This window comes from Paralichthys olivaceus, chromosome 21 (genome assembly GCF_024713975.1).
Source record: "Paralichthys olivaceus isolate ysfri-2021 chromosome 21, ASM2471397v2, whole genome shotgun sequence".
Lineage (NCBI taxonomy): Eukaryota > Metazoa > Chordata > Actinopteri > Pleuronectiformes > Paralichthyidae > Paralichthys > Paralichthys olivaceus.
The window spans coordinates 19,827,624-19,848,577 of record NC_091113.1 but is presented as its reverse complement, the minus strand read 5'-3'; the positions used below and the strand labels follow the sequence as shown (position 1 = coordinate 19,848,577).

The 20,954-nt window shown below is 40.1% G+C and overlaps 1 long non-coding RNA gene across 1 annotated transcript; it reads right to left on the bottom strand.

Moving 5' to 3' along the window:
* Positions 1-648: 648 nt before the first annotated feature.
* On the bottom strand, positions 649-20,015 carry LOC138406149 (uncharacterized). Its single transcript, XR_011239774.1, has 5 exons — positions 19,900-20,015; positions 8,048-8,160; positions 7,255-7,367; positions 6,461-6,573; positions 649-1,235 (listed from the first exon to the last, which is right to left on the bottom strand). It is a non-coding gene; the product is annotated as an uncharacterized lncRNA (long non-coding RNA).
* Positions 20,016-20,954: the final 939 nt, after the last annotated feature.

The following is a 20,954-nucleotide window of genomic DNA, read 5'->3' as shown; positions in this document are numbered from 1 at the left end:
TAGCTGAGCACATGACTCTGTGTCCTGCATGAACTAACACAATGCTTCATTAGTCACAATTCAAGTTCAGGATTTCTACTATGACATTCTCACTTTAAACTTAATACAAAGTATCTTGAATTGAGGCAAATTAAAGCTGACCTTGAATTATGATCAGTCAGAATCAAATTGTCATATATCACAAATCATAAACTGGATTTATTTTCATAATTAATTATGGATACAATTACAAAGTATGTTGCAGAAATCTGAAATGGATATCTATATCATTGAGCATTGTACAAGTTACATTGTGCAAGTACATGTTCTACTGAATAAGGGATCAGCCACTTGCTATCTGTAATACAAACAGCCATCATCAGGAACATCAGAGAGATCATAGTTAATAATCATCCCAAGGTACTTGTAGTTCTCTACAAAGTCTACCACATGTCCCTTGATGATAGTATTCTAAGAGTTTGAGGACTGATGCCTAAAACTTATGTCCTTGGTTTTTGTCACATTTAGTAGTAAAAATGCACAGTCACACCAATACAGATTCACAATCCACAATGGGACCATGGTTGTTCTCATCTGCATGGAGGAGACTGACTGTCACAGAGTCATCAGCAAATTTGAAAAGTAATCTGTTGTCATGCCAGCTGCGGCAGTCATCAGTATACACATTATAGAGGGGAGGTGAAAGGACACAGGAGGAGACCCTGTGGATGATGACAATGTGTCTTACATGCATTACTTTCTGTGTCAGTTGCCAGTTGCAGCTCGAGGCATGTATCCAAAATTATCTTTTCCAGGCACTATACTGATACTGTAGTCACTACAAGTTACGCATGTTCCATTTTGCCTGGGGGACATTTAAAACAAACCAGTCTACAACACAATAAAAATCACATGAAAATCAACCTCCCTCCTCATCTTTTCATATTTTTTTACTCCTCAATTTTTTGATGTGGATTTAGAATTTGATACTGAGCATAGCCGTGAAATTGCCCCCCCAAATAGAAATGGTACACGTTGTCAAATAAATGTTATCTACATAAATCCCCACAGATTTCAAAAACATTCTCAGAACACAGTTAACATCACAGTATATTGTAAGGTATCACATTTTTTATTACTCACCTTATTGTTGGAACCTCAACCATATTTACTGTCCCTGGCTCAGACTCTCTCTCAAGCATCTACAGTAAGTGTTTTCATTCCTTAAACACAGGCTCTCTTGTGGTTCCAAGAGTCTGTAAGAGTAGAACAGGAGGTAGAGCATTCAGCTACCAGGCAGACAACTTCTGTGCATTTACGGTTAAACTTAAAACATTCCTTTTTGATAAAGCCTTGCTGGATCAGGTGAGTCCTGAACCATCCCTTAAGCTGCTAAGGGATGGTTTAGCAGCTTTAGCAGCTGGAGCTCCACCGAGAGGACAACCACAGCCAGCAGCGGTGCAGTGTGATGACCAGCAGGACACTCAGCTGCTACCGGTGCAGAGGGCGCAGGCGGCAGCTCCAGCCGTCCCTAACCTCCATCCAGACCTCGAGCTTGTTGCAGCAGAGGAGGTGGACAGGCCTCCATCATGCACCACTCCATATGTGGCAGCACATACTCCACGGCGCACCGGGAAGGAGGCAATTTATGATTTGAATGCAACCCCGCAAGCACCGATGGTGGAGGTGGCTGCAGGAGATGGAAACACTCAGCTGATCTACAGACCATGGACATTCACCAATATGAAAGAACCTACCACTTCATCTCTCCCACAAGTGTTAAGTGGGGGAGCGGTATGCAGTGCAACTGGAACCAGCACTGAACAGCAAAGACTGCTGATGACTGAGATGGGGACTCAGTATTCGAAAGTGGCAAGATCCGTCTCTGCACAGGAGCGGAGAATGGTGAATCCAGCATGGGGTAATGCTGATTATGCAGAAAAACTCTTGAACAGCAAGAAAAAGAAAAAGGCAACGCAGTTGACAGAGGGACTGCAAATGGCACAGCTGGCAGCATATCAAAACCAAGTCTGCGGGCACAAGAAAGGTCATGGAGGGAGAGGAAGGGGACGTGGAAGAACTGACGCTTGTTTCAAATGTGGCAAAATTGGACATTGGATCAGGGATTGCCCTGAGAACCAATACACATAGTGCGATTGAGTAGCGGTGGAGCTGGGGACAGTGAAGGATTCATCTGGTGCAGACGCGGAGACAGAGAGAAAGTTTCAACCTACTCACCAAATTCGTAAGAGCACTGTAACACGCACACCATATGAATTACTGTTAGAACTGATGCATATATGCAAAAACACACAATCAAAGTAAATGGTAAAGACATCACATTTTTGGTAGATTCAGGTGAAAACAGAATCAGTCTCCAAAAATGAATGTTAGAGATGTTTTAAAACAATTGAAGCAACAGGTACGACAGTGCTAGAGAGATACACTGTACCATTGTTTTAAAAAAAAAAATGAGGTTAAGGAAATTTTAAACATTAATTTTTGTTGTCACCACGCTGGCTGATAGATATTATTGGTAGAGATTTCATGTGTTCATTGAGTAATATGCTAATTTTAACATCACAAGGCGTAGATGTAACTAGAGGATTTGATATATGCATATCAATGGAAGATTCTGAACGCTTCCCTCACCTCTGTAAGTAACACTTTCTTGTGAGATGCTGAGGTACTCACCCAGATGTAATTACAGATGTTATCCTAACACAAAGGATTGTAGAGAAGGTTAGAGTAAGTAGTTAAAGAATGTGATAGAGAAAGTTAGATTAAAGATTAACGATAGGTTAGGTTGGTTATACTAGAACAGTAATCACTGTGTTGTCTCAGTAGCTTAGATTGACTCACTGGACAAATTGTTTAAGGTATCAAATTCTGATCTCCATGTTCTATTAAGCAAAGGAGAACAAAAACAATTGGTATTGAAAGTTTTGGAACTTTGGACCAAAAGGGGTTATGGGAAGGGAAAAAACATCTGATCCCAATAATAAAAATAATTTAATCAGAGGTTTAGAGGTAAATCACAAAAGATTTCTGCAGTGATAAATGCAATTAGGACTGTGGAATTTATTATTGTCAGACTGAACACTTTTCAAAAGCTAAGTGACTCAGATACAGTACAGCTGATAAATGCAGATATGAAGCTGTTTGTGGACGACTCAGCATTAAAAGATCCAGCAACTGGTAGAAGCCAAGTGGGTTTTGACGTTACAACTTTGTATGACAAATTTGGCTGAATCACTCATTACATTATTCTGCAGAAGCTGCAGAATTGGTTGCATTGATTGAGAAATGCAAATATGTAAGTGACAGGTGTCAACATATACACTGGTAGCAGGTATGCATTGGGAGTGGTATATGATTTGGCAGATTTTTGGCTAAAGGGAAATTCTCAAACCCATTACCTACCATACATTGGTTGCTGTTCTGATTGATGCTGTGTTGTTATTCAAACTAATTGCGTTCTGCAAATGTGAAGCATTTTTTAAAGACTTTTCAGTTTCACAGGGGAATGTGAGAGCAGAAGCTGCTGCAAAAGCTGCAGCAAAGCACAGTCTGCTTGTCCGAGGCGTTTCTGAATCTGATAGGTCATTAACACCTAATGTATTTGATGGGTCATTAACATTTAAATACAGATTTAAAGGAGCTGCAGATAAGGGCAGCTCAGTTAAAAACAAACAAAAAAACTGTTTGAAGGGAAGTGGATTGTTTGGTGGCTATACATTTTGGTCTGGAACAAATAGGAAATCCTGTTTAGAAAGATATCTGTTTCCTCATAGTTGACACATGGTCAGAACCAAGTGTCAAAGGGGGGATGCCAAATGTAGGAAGAGATACAGATATATTGGTTTACAAAAGAATTGTCAAACTCACAAATGACTCACAAATTATTTTTAAATTTTCATTAGAGTTATATAATTGGTACTATAATAATATACAAAGAGGAATCCAGATTATATAAAGTGAACTGTTTGAGGGATTTTATGGAAGAACAAAGTGAGGGAAAGCAATACTGTCTTGATTTTATTGACATGTGTGTTTCTCCACATTTAAACAGGACTCTTCAGCAGTTGCGAAGGCACTGCTCAGGGAAATGTTTTATTGTGCAACCTGTCCCCTATGCTTTTTGAGATCCACAGATAGGTGAAGGAAGCCCTACCAAAATCCTGGCAAAATAGATGGCAGTGAAGGCTGCTGAAAGATCAACTTGGATGTATGCAAGCCATTGCAGGTTCCTGAGCAAGGAGTGGATTCTTCAGAACACAGCGTGCATTGATGTCAGTGAGTGCACCTCAGCCTTCAACTGCTTTGTGTCCGCGAGCAAGGAGGGGGTGGAAATCTCTAGGACCACACGTCTCCAATCTCACGAAGAGGCGGCACATTGATTAGGGGGTTGGCTAGGGTGACGCTGCTGATAAACGATGACGCCGACAGACAAAAAGTGACACCTGATGGGACGACTGGGATGCAGTTCAAGGGAAAAGATGTGTTCCCTATCCTTGCTCACAGTCATCATCGTCCTGCCAACATTGCTATGGCAGGTGAAACCTTGGCAGGAAGAACAACACCAAACTAAACTGAGCATCATAGGCAAAAAAAAAAAATGGAAACTCTTGTTTGAACTGACAAAGCCTGAAGTCAATTCATGGTATGCAGCCATGAAGACAACTGCGAGGAAAGATCATCAATGAGAGACCTAACCTCACTTACTTCCATACAGATTGCACTCACTATTATGAAGATATGAGTGTTCCACATTGAAAGTGTCTTCAAAGGATTTGAGGGACTCTTCCCATGGTGGGGGAATGTGCGAACAACACACAGAATAGATGGGATTGTACTTAGTGGGGGTTGGGTTTTCATTTTTGTTTCTCCCAATATTCAGGGCCTCAGAAATGTGGCTCTGCGAAATAGGATGGCTTTGGACATTATGCTCACCAGCCAAGGAGGTGTTGGTCACATAATCTGATTTGATTGCTGCACATACATACATACATACATCTGACAATTTGATGCATATTGTTTTTCATTTAAATTGCCTATTGTTTGAGGAAAAGAACAAGGACACACAGATTCCTGAAGCATGGAATTGGTGGTCATAGTATATTTTAAATGTGAAAAATGTGTCATTGGAATATTTGACATCGATTCAGATTTTTGTTTGTATTTAAGTGTTGTTGGTCTGGTGTATTGATTGTGTACTATTTGTGTACTTTAATCAAGAATGCAATTGGATATGTTAAATTTCCGGGCCCTCATCTAGAATGAAATTCTCAATTTCAAGATGATGCGTTTGTCTAAAAATGATAGTTGTTTAGTGAGCATGAAATGCTCAAAGGGGGGAAATGTAATGGAAATATTTACATTTGTGAATGTTTAATTGCATTAGCAGACATGTATGTGGATGACTGACCAAATGGTTCACCAAATTGTTTATCTGAAAGGGCAACCTTAAGGTTTACGATGGTGGCTTAAGAGACTTGAGTTGTATGGCCTCGAGAAACCAAATCTTTATGGCTTCTCATGGTATCTCTGATTGGGATCAAACAACTGGGATCTCACAGGGGGGGTCATCCACAGAACATGTAAACAAATGGCCAGGATGTCTCCTCCACTGAGTGAAACTACAGGAGGGTAATAAATACCTTTGAATGCTTAGTGGGAGGGGGCTGAGAGTTATAAGAACACAGATTCTCCTATGTTCTTTGCTCATTTGTGCATGTCATTCAGGTGATGTGTACTGATGAGTCCATCTGCAGATGCTGAATTAAACTTTCAGAAAGAAGTGTTTGACTTTGTGCTTGTTTCACAGAAATTGCCACCACAGTATCACATTTTTTATTACTCACCTTATTGTTGGAACCTCAACCATATTTACCCCCCCCCCCAATCCACAATGGGACCATGGTTGTTGTCATCTGCATGGAGGAAACTGACTGTCACAGAGTCATCAGCAAATTTGAAAAGTAATCTGTTGTCATGCCAGCTGCGGCAGTCATCAGTATACACATTATAGAGGGGAGGTGAAAGGACACAGGAGGAGACCCTGTGGATGATGACAATGTGTCTTACATGCATTACTTTCTGTGTCAGTTGCCAGTTGCAGCTCGAGGCATGTATCCAAAATTATCTTTTCCAGGCACTATACTGATACTGTAGTCATTACAAGTTACGCACGTTCCATTTTGCCTGGGGGACATTTAAAACAAACCAGTCTACAACACAATAAAAATCACATGAAAATCAACCTCCCTCCTCATCTTTTCATATTTTTTTCTCCTCAATTTTTTAATGTGGATTTAGAATTTGATACTGAGCATAGCCGTGAAGTTGCCCCCCCAAATAGAAATGGTACAAGTTGTCAAATAAATGTTATCTACATAAATCCCCACAGATTTCAAAAACCTTCTCAGAACAAAGTTAACATCACAGTATATTGTAAGGTATCACATTTTTTATTACTCACCTTATTGATGGAACCTCAACCATATTTACTGTCCCTGGCTCAGACTCTCTCTCAAGCATCTACAGTAGGTGTTTTCATTCCCAAAACACAGGCTCTCTTGTGGTTCCAAGAGTCTGTAAGAGTAGAACAGGAGGTAGAGCATTCAGCTACCAGGCAGACAACTTCTGTGCATTTACGGTTAAACTTAAAACACCCCCCCCCCCCCCACACACACACAATCCACAATGGGACCATGGTTGTTCTCATCTGCATGGAGGAAACTGACTGTCACAGAGTCATCAGCAAATTTGAAAAGTAATCTGTTGTCATGCCAGCTGCGGCAGTCATCAGTATACACATTATAGAGGGGAGGTGAAAGGACACAGGAGGAGACCCTGTGGATGATGACAATGTGTCTTACATGCATTACTTTCTGTGTCAGTTGCCAGTTGCAGCTCGAGGCATGTATCCAAAATTATCTTTTCCAGGCACTATACTGATACTGTAGTCATTACAAGTTACGCACGTTCCATTTTGCCTGGGGGACATTTAAAACAAACCAGTCTACAACACAATAAAAATCACATGAAAATCAACCTCCCTCCTCATCTTTTCATATTTTTTTCTCCTCAATTTTTTAATGTGGATTTAGAATTTGATACTGAGCATAGCCGTGAAGTTGCCCCCCCAAATAGAAATGGTACAAGTTGTCAAATAAATGTTATCTACATAAATCCCCACAGATTTCAAAAACCTTCTCAGAACAAAGTTAACATCACAGTATATTGTAAGGTATCACATTTTTTATTACTCACCTTATTGATGGAACCTCAACCATATTTACTGTCCCTGGCTCAGACTCTCTCTCAAGCATCTACAGTAGGTGTTTTCATTCCCAAAACACAGGCTCTCTTGTGGTTCCAAGAGTCTGTAAGAGTAGAACAGGAGGTAGAGCATTCAGCTACCAGGCAGACAACTTCTGTGCATTTACGGTTAAACTTAAAACACCCCCCCCCCCCCACACACACACAATCCACAATGGGACCATGGTTGTTCTCATCTGCATGGAGGAAACTGACTGTCACAGAGTCATCAGCAAATTTGAAAAGTAATCTGTTGTCATGCCAGCTGCGGCAGTCATCAGTATACACATTATAGAGGGGAGGTGAAAGGACACAGGAGGAGACCCTGTGGATGATGACAATGTGTCTTACATGCATTACTTTCTGTGTCAGTTGCCAGTTGCAGCTCGAGGCATGTATCCAAAATTATCTTTTCCAGGCACTATACTGATACTGTAGTCATTACAAGTTACGCACGTTCCATTTTGCCTGGGGGACATTTAAAACAAACCAGTCTACAACACAATAAAAATCACATGAAAATCAACCTCCCTCCTCATCTTTTCATATTTTTTTCTCCTCAATTTTTTAATGTGGATTTAGAATTTGATACTGAGCATAGCCGTGAAGTTGCCCCCCCAAATAGAAATGGTACAAGTTGTCAAATAAATGTTATCTACATAAATCCCCACAGATTTCAAAAACATTCTCAGAACAAAGTTAACATCACAGTATATTGTAAGGTATCACATTTTTTATTACTCACCTTATTGATGGAACCTCAACCATATTTACTGTCCCTGGCTCAGACTCTCTCTCAAGCATCTACAGTAGGTGTTTTCATTCCCAAAACACAGGCTCTCTTGTGGTTCCAAGAGTCTGTAAGAGTAGAACAGGAGGTAGAGCATTCAGCTACCAGGCAGACAACTTCTGTGCATTTACGGTTAAACTTAAAACATTCCTTTTTGATAAAGCCTTGCTGGATCAGGTGAGTCCTGAACCATCCCTTAAGCTGCTATAGGTCTAGACTGCAGGGGAAACTCCCATCATCCACAGAGCACTTCTCCACTTCTCTCTGTCTCTCTGCCCCCCCCCCCCACCCCACACTCATTTATTTTTTTTAATAAATGTCAAAAACTATGTTATTGACGTGTCTCTTTTCTCCCATAGTCCCTCTCTCTCTTTCTCTCTCTCATTGCAGATACCTCTGACTCAAGAACTGAAGGAGAACAACTATTATTATTATTATTATTAACAACAATGCTTATTATATTAATTGTTGCTGCTATCATTGATAATCAATAACTTCTTTACACTGTTATTGTTTACATTTTAACTAGTAAGAGCTGATACCAGATGATCCAGGCAGATGATCGTCCACACTGTGGGCTGAGTGTCATAAAATTAACAACACATTCATAGCATCTGCAAACAATACTATATAACAACATTCAAGCATACTATCTATATAACAACAGATCTTAACTGTGTTTGTTCTCAAGTGTGGGGTGTTTTATACATTTTTAATAACATTATACGGATCACATTATAGCGTGACATATTTCTGGTTGAGGACAGGAGGAAATTACTGCAGTAAAGTGTGAAAGATGGGTAAAGAAGAGTTGAAGTGGAGTATAAAATGACCGTGGTATTAATGATAAACTAATCACATGAGGGATCGTCTCAGTTGTTCATTTGGAAAAAGGGAAACTGTAATAAAGTTATTGCATTACCTGAAAGGTTTCACAATGTAACTTGATACGAATCCCCTTGCGAGTCTGCTATTGATCCGAAAAGTCTGAATCTGTGAATGTCTTTCACACTTTCCTTCAGTCACTTTCCTCTTGTTAATCGTTCCTGCTTCAGCTCACCGGTCGTAGCCAGAGGTGTGTTCCATCCAGGGCCGAAGGTGATGTTGCTTACTGCGGGGTTAACCCCCTTCACTTCCACCAGCAATTGGAAAACAACACAGGGAGCTCCGCATCATATCAACTCGTTAGGCTATAATGTAATCCATATAACGTTATTAAAAATTAAAAAACAAAAAAGATCTTACCAGCCTATACACCTCTCCTACACAGGGGAAGACCACGCCTCCACGACACACACTTTCATCAGAAATGAAACTTATCTCTCTCTCTCTCTCTCTCACGTGTCTGTGTGTGTCGGGTCAGATCAAGGTGATCAGCGGGACCTTTCATGTGACACCTGCATTTAGAGACGCGGTCTTTCAGTCGCCTGCAAAGACCCCCTCCTTTGCGCTTACCGCTCTGAACGCTGTCTCTGTCCACGCGCACAGTATGGAAGCCCTTGATGGTGGTGTTTTCGTCGGGAACATCCTGGTGCAGCCATGTCTCCGTAAAGCATATTAAACTACACTCACGATACTCCTTCTGACTTTGGACCAGTGCAGTCAGCTCGTCCATCTTATTCCCCAGCGATCTCACGTTTCCCATGACAATGGAGGGAAGACTCGCCTTTTCCTCCGTAGTTTTTTGCGTCCTCTGCATCCCCTGTGTGTCCGTATCAAGATTTCAGCCGGAATATCATTGTCCGTGGTCACCGAAGGTCGCTTGCTCTCTCCAACTCCACGCAGGGAAAGACCGCGTCTCTAAATGCAGGAGTCACGTGAAAGGTCCCGCTGACCACCTTGATCTGACCCGACGCACACACACACACACACACACACACACACACACACACACACACACAGACACGTGAGAGAGAGATAAGTTTCATTTGTGTGTGTCGTGGAGGCGTTGTCTTTCCCTGTGTGGCAGGAAAAGTGCAAAGGTAAGATCTTGCTTGTTTTTAATAACGTTATACGGCTAGAAGGCAGCAGGGGCAGACAGGGAATTTCTTGAGATTATATCAAAGAATAAAGTGATTGAAGAGAGTAAGGTATTGAGATGAATCGCATATGATTCAGACTTCACACCAAACACAGCAGATAGTAGATTCAGTAGATGGGACGCGGGACCAAAAATATTTTGGGAACTTTTTAAAAAGAAGACCATCAAAAGTTTTCAGGATCTAAAAAATCGGTATGGATTAAACAATCAAGATTTATACAGATATCTACAGATGCGGCATTATATGGAGAAAACTATAAAAAAGTTTAATTCAGATGAGCCTGAGTCAGGAATCATTAAGTTCTTTATCTCAGCATATGATTCAGACCAGGGAAAGAAACTAATCACAAAACTATATAAAGAAGTGGAAAGATTAAAGGGTAACAATATGACATATATAAAAGAAAAGGGGGGAAAAGAGGCTGGGTGGCAGTTAGATAGATAGATAGATAGATTACTTTATTCATCCCCGGAGGGAAATTAAGTTGTCATAGCAGCTCGTATATCAGAACACAACAAAACACAATACAATAGAACAAAACAAAACATTGAGGTAAAAATGAACAAAAACAGAAACACAAGATGAATAGGCAGACAAGTAGTGCAGTGGCAATATGATGGTAATAGTAATGATGATATGATGGTAATGTTATTGTTAGACAGTATATAAGAATAGTAGTACAGTATATATATATATATATATATATATATATATATATATATATATATATAGTATACAATATAACATAATATATATTTATATAGATAGTACTTATACCAATATAATAGCAGTATATAGTAATAATGGCAGCAACAGTATATATAATAATAATAGTAATAGTAGTAGTAATAATATAATAATAATAACATGTACACATGTATAAATATGTGTATATAGACTTATATATACGAAGAATATACAGAGAATATACAGAGTATGATATAATATGATATGATATATAGTATATAGTAGGGTATAAATATAAGTACTTGACTATACAATATACTATCAGTGTAAGAATATGTAGACTGGGTGTGCAAAAGACAATATTATTGTATAAAATGGTCTGTAATATCAAAATGGTTTAATTAACACATATCACAGAAGTAAATGTTCCAGTATATGGGGCGTAGTGTAGTACAGGGTACATGGTGCAAGGGTGACAGGTATGTTAGTGCAGTTCTGTGATGGTGGCTCTGACAGAGGTAGATGAGTTATAGAGTCTTATTGCGGTTGGAATGAACGATTTCCTGTATCGCTCCTTAGAGCAGCGGGGTTGGATGAGCCTGTGGCTGAAGCTGCTCTTTAGCTTGTCCAGTGTTTTGTGGAGGGGGTGAGAGGGATTGTCCATGATTGCCAGCATCCTGTTCTCCACCACCTCCTCCATGGTGACAAGCTTAGAGCCAACCACAGACTCTGCTTTCCTTATGATTTTGTTCAGTCTGTTGGCATCCTTTGTCCTGATGCCCGCACCCCAGGACACCACAGCAAAGAAGATGGTGCTCGCCACAACAGACTGATAGAACATCTGCGGGCATTTTGTTCCAGACATTGAAGGACCCGAGCCTCCTCAGGAAGTAAAGCCGGCTCAGGCCCTTCTTGTAGACGGCCTCTGTGTGGGTGGACCAGTCCAGTTTATTGTCCAATGTGATACCGAGGTACTTGTATGCAGGTACCACCTCCACATCCGTCCCACCGATGCAGACAGGAGAGGGCAGGGGCTTGTTCCTCCTGAAATCCACCACCATCTCCTTCGTCTTCTCCACGTTGAGCTGCAGGCGGTTCTCCCCACACCACTTCACAAAGCGGTCGACCAGGTCCCTGTACTCAGCCTCCCTCCCGCCCTCAATACACCCCACAATGGCTGTGTCATCAGAGAACTTCTGCAGATGACACGACTCAGTGCAGTGCTTAAAATCAGCAGTGTATGTGGTGAAGAGGAAGGGGGACAGTACAGTTCCCTGGGGGGCCCCGATGTTACTGATCAGACGATCAGACACACAATTCTGTAATCTCACAAACTGTGGTCTGCCCGTCAGATAGTCATCGACCCAAGTGATGAGGGGAGCACTCACCCGCGTGCCCTCCAGTTTGGCCTTCAGCAGTCTGGGCTGGATGGTGTTGAAGGCGCTGGAGAAATCAAAAAACATGATCCGGACTGAGGTGTTGGGTCTGTCCAGGGAGGAGTAGGCCTTCTGCAGCAGGTAGATGATTGCATCATCAACCCCAACATGGGGCTGATATGCAAACTGCAGGGGGTCTTGTGATGGGCACACCAGTGGTCTGAGGTGTGCCAATACCAGTCTCTCCATGACCTTCATGATGTGAGAGGTCAGTGCCACCGGCCTGTAGTCCTCCAGTGCAGCAGGATGTCCTTTTTTGGGCACTGGGACCAGGCAGGATGTTTTCCAGAGCACTGGCACTCTCTGAAGGTGTAGGCTCAGGTTGAAGAGGTGCTGGAGAACTCCACAGAGCTGGCTGGAACATGCCTTCAGCACACGAGGGCTGATGCGGTCCGGTCCAGCAGCTTTCCTCTGTTTGAGCCTCTCCAGCTCTCTCCTCACCTGGCTGGCTGTGATGTGTAGTCCAGACTGGAGGGTAGGGGATGTCAGTGGTGGGTTTGAGGGTGGTGCAAAGAGGTGTGTGTTGCAGGAGGTGGTGGTGGTGGGGGACTGTGGGTGATGTGAGGATGTCCTGGGGGTGGGAGGTTTGAAAAAGTCTGTGGTGAAAGCCAGCGGAGGGGTGGGGGGAGATGGTGACGGGTGTGGTGTGGGGCAGAGGATGATGGGGGGAGGTGGGGGGTTGTTGCTCTGAGAAGCAGTAGAGGCAGTCGTAGAGGCAGTGGAGGGTCCGCTGGGGGTGGGGGGGTTGTTGTTGAACCTATTGAAGAACGTGTTCAGCTCGTTCGCACGTTATCAGAGGAGGAATGGGACAAGGTAAATGAAGGACAGTGGAAAACAACATGCTCCCTCTCATGTAGAGAATATGGTTGGAAGAACATTGTAAGATACTTTATTACACCAACACAACAGAAATCTCAAGACACACGACGTTGGAGACTGTGTGGGGAAAATAAGGCCAACCATTTTCATATCTTTTGGGGATGCCCTTGTATTATACCTTTTTGGCAAGAGTTAAAGAAGAGTATGGAAACAATTCTGAAAGTGCAAATTCCACTTTCATTTGAAGTTTTATATTTGGGAAAAGAGAACCAGGAGATTAAATACATATTTCGAATAATGGTGGTGGTGGCTAAAAAGGCCATCACCAGAAAATGGCTAAAAAAAGATCCACCAAAAATAGAGGATTGGGTAGATGTAATGCTCGATATATATAGAATGGAGAAGCTGACTTTCTCAGCTAGACTAAAATCAGAAACTTTTAAAAACTACTGGGAAAACTCGATTGATTTTGTGTCTCCATTGAGAGTAGACTTTGTGCAATAAGGACAGTGTGTATTGCAGAGTGTTGACCCCCTTGGTTCAGGCTACAAACTTGTTTATTGTTCATTTATTTATTTGATATGTTTACCCCAATCAGGAGACAAGGAACAATGCAGGAGAGGTGTGAAAATAAGGACAAGAGTGAAAAAGCGTTTCATTTTACTTCACATTTACTCTACTGTAACTTTACTTGAGAATTCATGTCCAATTATGTCTCTGCTCTGCGGTGGAAGTATAGGAATGTTTTATACTGTTGTAAAATTATACACATTATGTAAAATATTGATGGAATATTGATATGTGGAATCAATAAAAAAGATAATTGAAAAAAAAAAAAAGCTCTGGGTGTTGCAGGTCAAAAGATCAAATTTGGAGCCTTTTGGGTTCAAATGTCTGGTTAGGGTAACTACACATGCTCTTACTGCTGCTGTTAGAATAACTTTTTGAACATAAAAACACAAGAATAAACAAAAATACTGTTCTCTAAAGCCTAGTTTATGCTTCTGCGTCATGTCGACGCCGTAGCTAGACGCAGACCCCTACGCCGTAGCCTGACGTGCGCCTCCCAAAAATCCTAACTACGCGGACGTCGACGGGGACCGTAAGCGCTGTGATTGGTCCGCTCAGAACGTAAGTTCCGGCGGTTGCTTTCCGGTCTTTCTTCCTCGTCGTAAAAACCAACTCCGCAAACGTTTTCTTTGTAGCTTGAGCTTCAACATTTGCAATATAAGCATTTGTTCTTCGTTTTTGATGAGCTCCAACAACAAATACAGCTGCTCCACCTCGGTCGCCATTGTTTACTTTACGGAAGAAAAGGCGAGGATTCGGCTATAACCACACAAACACACCGCTACACCCCCTAGCGGCATGGCGGTGAATTGCAGAGCAACGCGTTCCCTCGACGCAGAACTTCGAATGCTCAACGACCTACGGCGTAGGTACGGCGTCGACGTGACGCAGAAGCATAAACTAGGCTTAAGTGCTGCAACTGACAGTAAACATTACAACCATAACATGAATATGCTCTAGTATTAGAATATGAGAAATTTAATGTTGAGGTCGTATTTAAAGAGACCACTTTGGTGAGAGAATGGGCTGTGATTGGTGGGTGACTGACGAGCACCCATAAACCTATCGGTAGCTGAGCACACAGAATCAAATTGTCATATATCACAAATCATAAACTGGATTTATTTTCATAATTAATTATGGATAAAATTACAAAGTATGTTGCAGAAATCTGAAATGGATATCTATATAATTGAGCATTGTACAAGTTACATGTTCTACTGAATAAGGGATCAGCCACTTGCTATCTGTAAACCCCCAACCCCCAAGTGAATCTCCTTATATTATGCTAGGTGTTGTTTGGGCAAAGACAAAAATTAAAAGAAAAAAAGTCTAATTTTTGCATTTTAGCAGGTGCTCTTAATAAAAAGGTTCCCTTTTTAGCACCATGCATCGTATCCACTGAAATATCCACACTTACATCACTGATATAAACATATACCTATTGAGATTTAATTAAAGTAAATGGAGAATTACAGGATTACCTCCACATTTGCTATGGTTTGAGATACTGCTGGTAGTGCGACATCTAGTGGCAGTGAATATCGCTAATGAATATCATATGTACATAAACACTCTCAGAGGTGGGAAGTAGAACCTGTGGTGAACTTCAGCTGACATAAAAACTCAAAAGCTTTAGTTTGTCCAGTTTGGACGCGCTCCTGATGTAAATATAAAGTATTTAAATCTAGCAGGGCCCATTCTGTTCAATCTGTACAATTTTGACGATTGCCCACTGGTGGATTATTTTATATTAAATTCTTGCCAATAGATCACTTTCTCCTAAGTCTTATACACTGGACCTTTTAAGAAAATACTTCATTCAATACATTGTACTCATTTTCTTGTGGACAGTTTTTCATGCTCAAAAATCTTTGCTTTAACCCTCCGTTTAAGTGAATTGTTTTTTACTTTATTTGAAGTAAGAGTAGTTCAGTTAAAGAAGTCAAAGTACATTTCAGAACCTGTACTTTTATACTTTTACTTGGTTAAAGAAGCCGAAACAGTGGTTAAACTTCAGCTCAAGTTATTTTTAATACAAGTACCTGTACCTCTACTTGAGTAAAGTATGTGTGTGCTTTTATCACCTCTGCACACACATACACACACACAGTGGATTTTTTTTAACAACAGGGAGAGCACAACTTCGCAATAACACAACGATACCCACAAGCAACAGTTAAATTCGAAAAAACAAGCTGCAAAGCAAATAAAACTCACGCCATGCAGTAGCAAACTGCCAATACAACTGACTGGACACTCCAAACAATTTGTAGAGCAACACATAATGTCCTGAGCACGTATTTACATAGGCATCAGGACAAACACCAAATGTTAGCTCTCAACTTGAACCCGGTTATGATGCTGTGGCAAGACTTTAGAGTACAGCATGAATGTACAGTTCATGCTCAAAAACCTATGTGCTGGATTTTAAAAAGTCCTGCAATGGCAATGAACTAGGTGAACTACACTGGCCATGCTCTTTCTGCAGATTTATTGCAGAGTTTAAACAGCAACATGGATTTGTTATTATGTTCAGTTAATAATGAAATTGCCTTTACACCACAGTGATGGACATGAATTGGAAAGAGAGAGAGCTGAGGGAGAGTTCAAGACAATAAGAAAACAATTACTCTTTCTTAAGTAATTATTCACTGACAAAAATGATCACCTCCGATAAAATGTGAAGATCGATACCTAACACCATAATTCTCACAAAGTCATCAGGATTAATTGTTCTCTTTAAATTTACCAGCTGGGGGCAGATGTTTATTTAACACTGTGCCATCCTCTCTTTTTATGTTGTTGAAAGATAAAAGGATATTCAAATTTCTTCTGTTATTCTATTGAGGAAATGTCAAAGACAAAGGCCTGTGAGGCTGGGCGTCATCCAGCACTTCCTGTTTTGCAAACTTGTTACTTCTGGCATATTTACCAGGAGCATAAGCCTGCATCCTCTAAGAGAGGATGTGGTCATCTTAGTATTTCATGTAAATGAATTGGCAAGTCACGGGTCCTTAAATATCTATTTACAACATTAAACAACTTTACAATAAACCTTTGAATAATATTGACAAGCTGCGGGAATGGGGATTGTCTGTCTAATGGAAGGAGACAGTGTGTAAACTGAGGTCTGCTGGGAGTCAGTCAGTAAGCCACCATCGTAAACCTTAAAGTTGCCCTTTTAGATGAACAATTTGGTCAACCATTTGGTCAGTCCTCCACATATATCTTTGCTCATGCAATTATACATACACAAATGTAACATTTCCATTACAGTGCTAAAAGTGTTATAGCTGAGCAGGGATCAGTGAGGATGAGGTCGTATTTAAAGGGACCGCTTTGGTGAGAGAATGGGCTGTGATTGGTGAGTGACTGATGAGCACCCATGAACCTATCGGTAGCTGAGCACATGACTCTGTGTCCTGCATGAACTAACACAATGCTTCATTAGTCACTATTCAAGTTCAGGATTCCCACAGTGACATTCTCACTTTAAACTGAATTTAAGGTATCTCAAATTGAGGCAAATTAAAGCTGACCTTGAATTATGATCAGTCAGAATCAAATTGTCATATATCACAAATCATAAACTGGATTTATTTACATAATTAATTATGGATACAATTACAAAGTATGTTGCAGAAATCTGGAATGGATATCTATATCATTGAGTATTGTACAAGAAGACAAGTAAATTATTTTTAAATAAACAGCATGGAACATGGACATGTTATATCATGCAGGACACAGAGTCATGTGCTCACTCACCAATCACAGCCCATTCTCTCACCAAAACGGTCCCTTTAAATACAACCTCATCCTCACTGATCCCTGCTCAGCTATAACACTTTTAGCACTGTAATGGAAATGTTACATTTGTGTATGTATAATTGCATGAGCAGACATGTACTGTATGTTGAGGACTGACCAAATGGTTGACCAAATTGTTAATCTAAAAGGGCAACTTTAAGGTTTACGATAGTGGCTTAAGAGACTTGAGTTTTATGGCCTTGAGAAACCACAACTTTATGGAAAGTCTGTTAAATTTTAATTATGGCATCCATAACCTTCTCCTATTATGTGTTAGGATAGGTCTTTATTTTACCTAAAAAAAAATCCTTAAGAGCTGACTTAGAATCTTCACCTCATCCTCGTTCAGGATGATGCCCACTATTTGTTTATAATATTTCAATTTTTTTTACGAAATTTTTTTTGAGAAAGTGAAAGGCAGCTCAATTTTCATTATGGCAAAAATATTAACCCAAAAAAGTCCTTAAAAGGTAACCCTAACCCTCTATCTATATTACAAGTTTCCAGTAATTTTAAACATTATTAAGACTAAATTCATATAAGGTCACTGTGAACCTTGACCCTTGACCACTTTAATTTGTTTGAGTCCAAGTGACTCCATTGAGAAGGAATTCCCTCAAGCAGTGAGTCCAAGTTACCAGATATAATGAAATTCCCTACTGACAGTCCTAATATATCACATTCACAGTGACGTGAGGTAACTCTGACCTTTAACTTCGAAGGGAATAAAATCCTTCATCTTTGAGTTTAAGTTAATGTTTTTACCAAGTTTGACGACATTCCCATGAGCTGATCTTTAGATATCAATTTAAGGAAAAATATTTACATACTTTGTGAGAACACTGTGACATTTGGCTACCAAAATGAAATCCAAATTCATGTGAATGTTTGTGCCAAATATGAAAGAATTCCCTGAAGGCATTTTGGATATATATTGCATATACAAGGCAAGAAGTGTGCTTTGTGAGGTGCTAGTGACCTTGCCATTTGATCTTTGATCCTTCATCAATCACATCCAAAAGATGTCCCTACTTTTGGTGTATGTCTGACAATGATAAAGTTTAATCAGGAAGGAGCTCAACACTCCTAATTGCATTTATCACTGCATAAATATTTTGTGATTTATTGCCCTTTTCGATTAACAATTTGGTCAACCATTTGTTCAGTCCTCCACATACATCTTTGCTCATGCAATTATACATACAAAAATGTAACATTTCCATTACAGTGCTAAAAGTGTTAGAGCTGAGCAGGGATCAGTGAGGATGAGGTCATATTTAAAGAGAGAGAATGGGCTGTAATTGGTGGGTGACTGACGAGCACCCATAAACCTATCGGTAGCTGAGTACATGACTCTCTCCTGCATGAACTAACACAATGCTTCATTAGTCACAATTCAAGTTCAGGATTTCTACGATGACATTCTCACTTTAAACTTAATTTAAAGTATCACAAATTAAAGCTGACCTTGAATTATGATCAGTCAGAATCAAATTGTCATATATCAAAAATCATAAACTGGATTTATTTTCATAATTAATTATGGATAAAATTACAAGGTATGTTGCAGAAATCTGGAATGGATATCTATATCATTGAGCATTGTACAAGTTACATTGTACAAGTACATGTTCTACTGAATAAGGGATCAGCCACTTGCTATCTGTAATACAAACAGTCATCATCAGGAACATCAGAGATATCATAGTTAATAATCATCCCAAGGTACTTGTAGTTCTCTAAAATGTCTACCACATGTCCCTTGATGATAGTATTCTAAGAGTTTGAGGACTGATGCCTAAAACTCATGTCCTTGGTTTTTGTCACATTTAGTAGTAAAAATGCACAGTCACACCAATACAGATTCACAATCCACAATGGGACCATGGTTGTTCTCATCTGCATGGAGGAAACTGACTGTCACAGAGTCATCAGCAAATTTGAAAAGTAATCTGTTGTCATGCCAGCTGCGGCAGTCATCAGTATACACATTATAGAGGGGAGGTGAAAGGACACAGGAGGAGACCCTGTGGATGATGACAATGTGTCTTACATGCATTACTTTCTGTGTCAGTTGCAGCTCGAGGCATGTATCCAAAATTATCTTTTCCAGGCACTATACTGATACTGTAGTCACTACAAGTTACGCATGTTCCATTTTGCCTGGGGGACATTTTAAACAAACCAGTCTACAACACAATAAAAATCACATGAAAATCAACCTCCCTCCTCATCTTTTCATATTTTTTTCTCCTCAGTTTTTTAATGTGGATTTAGAATTTGATACTGAGCATAGCCGTGAAGTTGCCCCCCCAAATAGAAATGGTACAAGTTGTCAAATAAATGTTATCTACATAAATCCCCACAGATTTCAAAAACATTCTCAGAACAAAGTTAACATCACAGTATATTGTAAGGTATCACATTTTTTATTACTCACCTTATTGATGGAACCTCAACCATATTTACTGTCCCTGGCTCAGACTCTCTCTCAAGGATCTACAGTAGGTGTTTTCATTCCCAAAACACAGGCTCTCTTGTGGTTCCAAGAGTCTGTAAGAGTAGAACAGGAGGTAGAGCATTCAGCTACCAGGCAGACAACTTCTGTGCATTTACGGTTAAACTTAAAACAGTCCTTTTTGATAAAGCCTTGCTGGATCAGGTGAGTCCTGAACCATCCCTTAAGCTGCTATAGGTCTAGACTGCAGGGGAAACTCCCATCATCCACAGAGCACTTCTCCACTTCTCTCTGTCTCTCTGCCCCCCCCCCACCCCACACTCATTTATTTTTTTTAATAAATGTCAAAAACTATGTTATTGACGTGTCTCTTTTCTCCCATAGTCCCTCTCTCTCTTTCTCTCTCTCATTGCAGATACCTCTGACTCAAGAACTGAAGGAGAACAACTATTATTATTATTATTATTAACAACAATGCTTATTATATTAATTGTTGCTGCTATCATTGATAATCAATAACTTCTTTACACTGTTATTGTTTACATTTTAACTAGTAAGAGCTGATACCAGATGATCCAGGCAGATGATCGTCCACACTGTGGGCTGAGTGTCATAAAATTAACAACACATTCATAGCATCTGCAAACAATACTATATAACAACATTCAAGCATACTATCTATATAACAACAGATCTTAACTGTGTTTGTTCTCAAGTGTGGGGTGTTTTATACATTTTTAATAACATTATACGGATCACATTATAGCGTGACATATTTCTGGTTGAGAACAGGAGGAAATTACTGCAGTAAAGTGTGAAAGATGGGTAAAGAAGAGTTGAAGTGGAGTATAAAATGACCGTGGTATTAATGATAAACTAATCACATGAGGGATCGTCTCAGTTGTTCATTTGGAAAAAGGGAAACTGTAATAAAGTTATTGCATTACCTGAAAGGTTTCACAATGTAACTTGATACGAATCCCCTTGCGAGTCTGCTATTGATCCGAAAAGTCTGAATCTGTGAATGTCTTTCACAC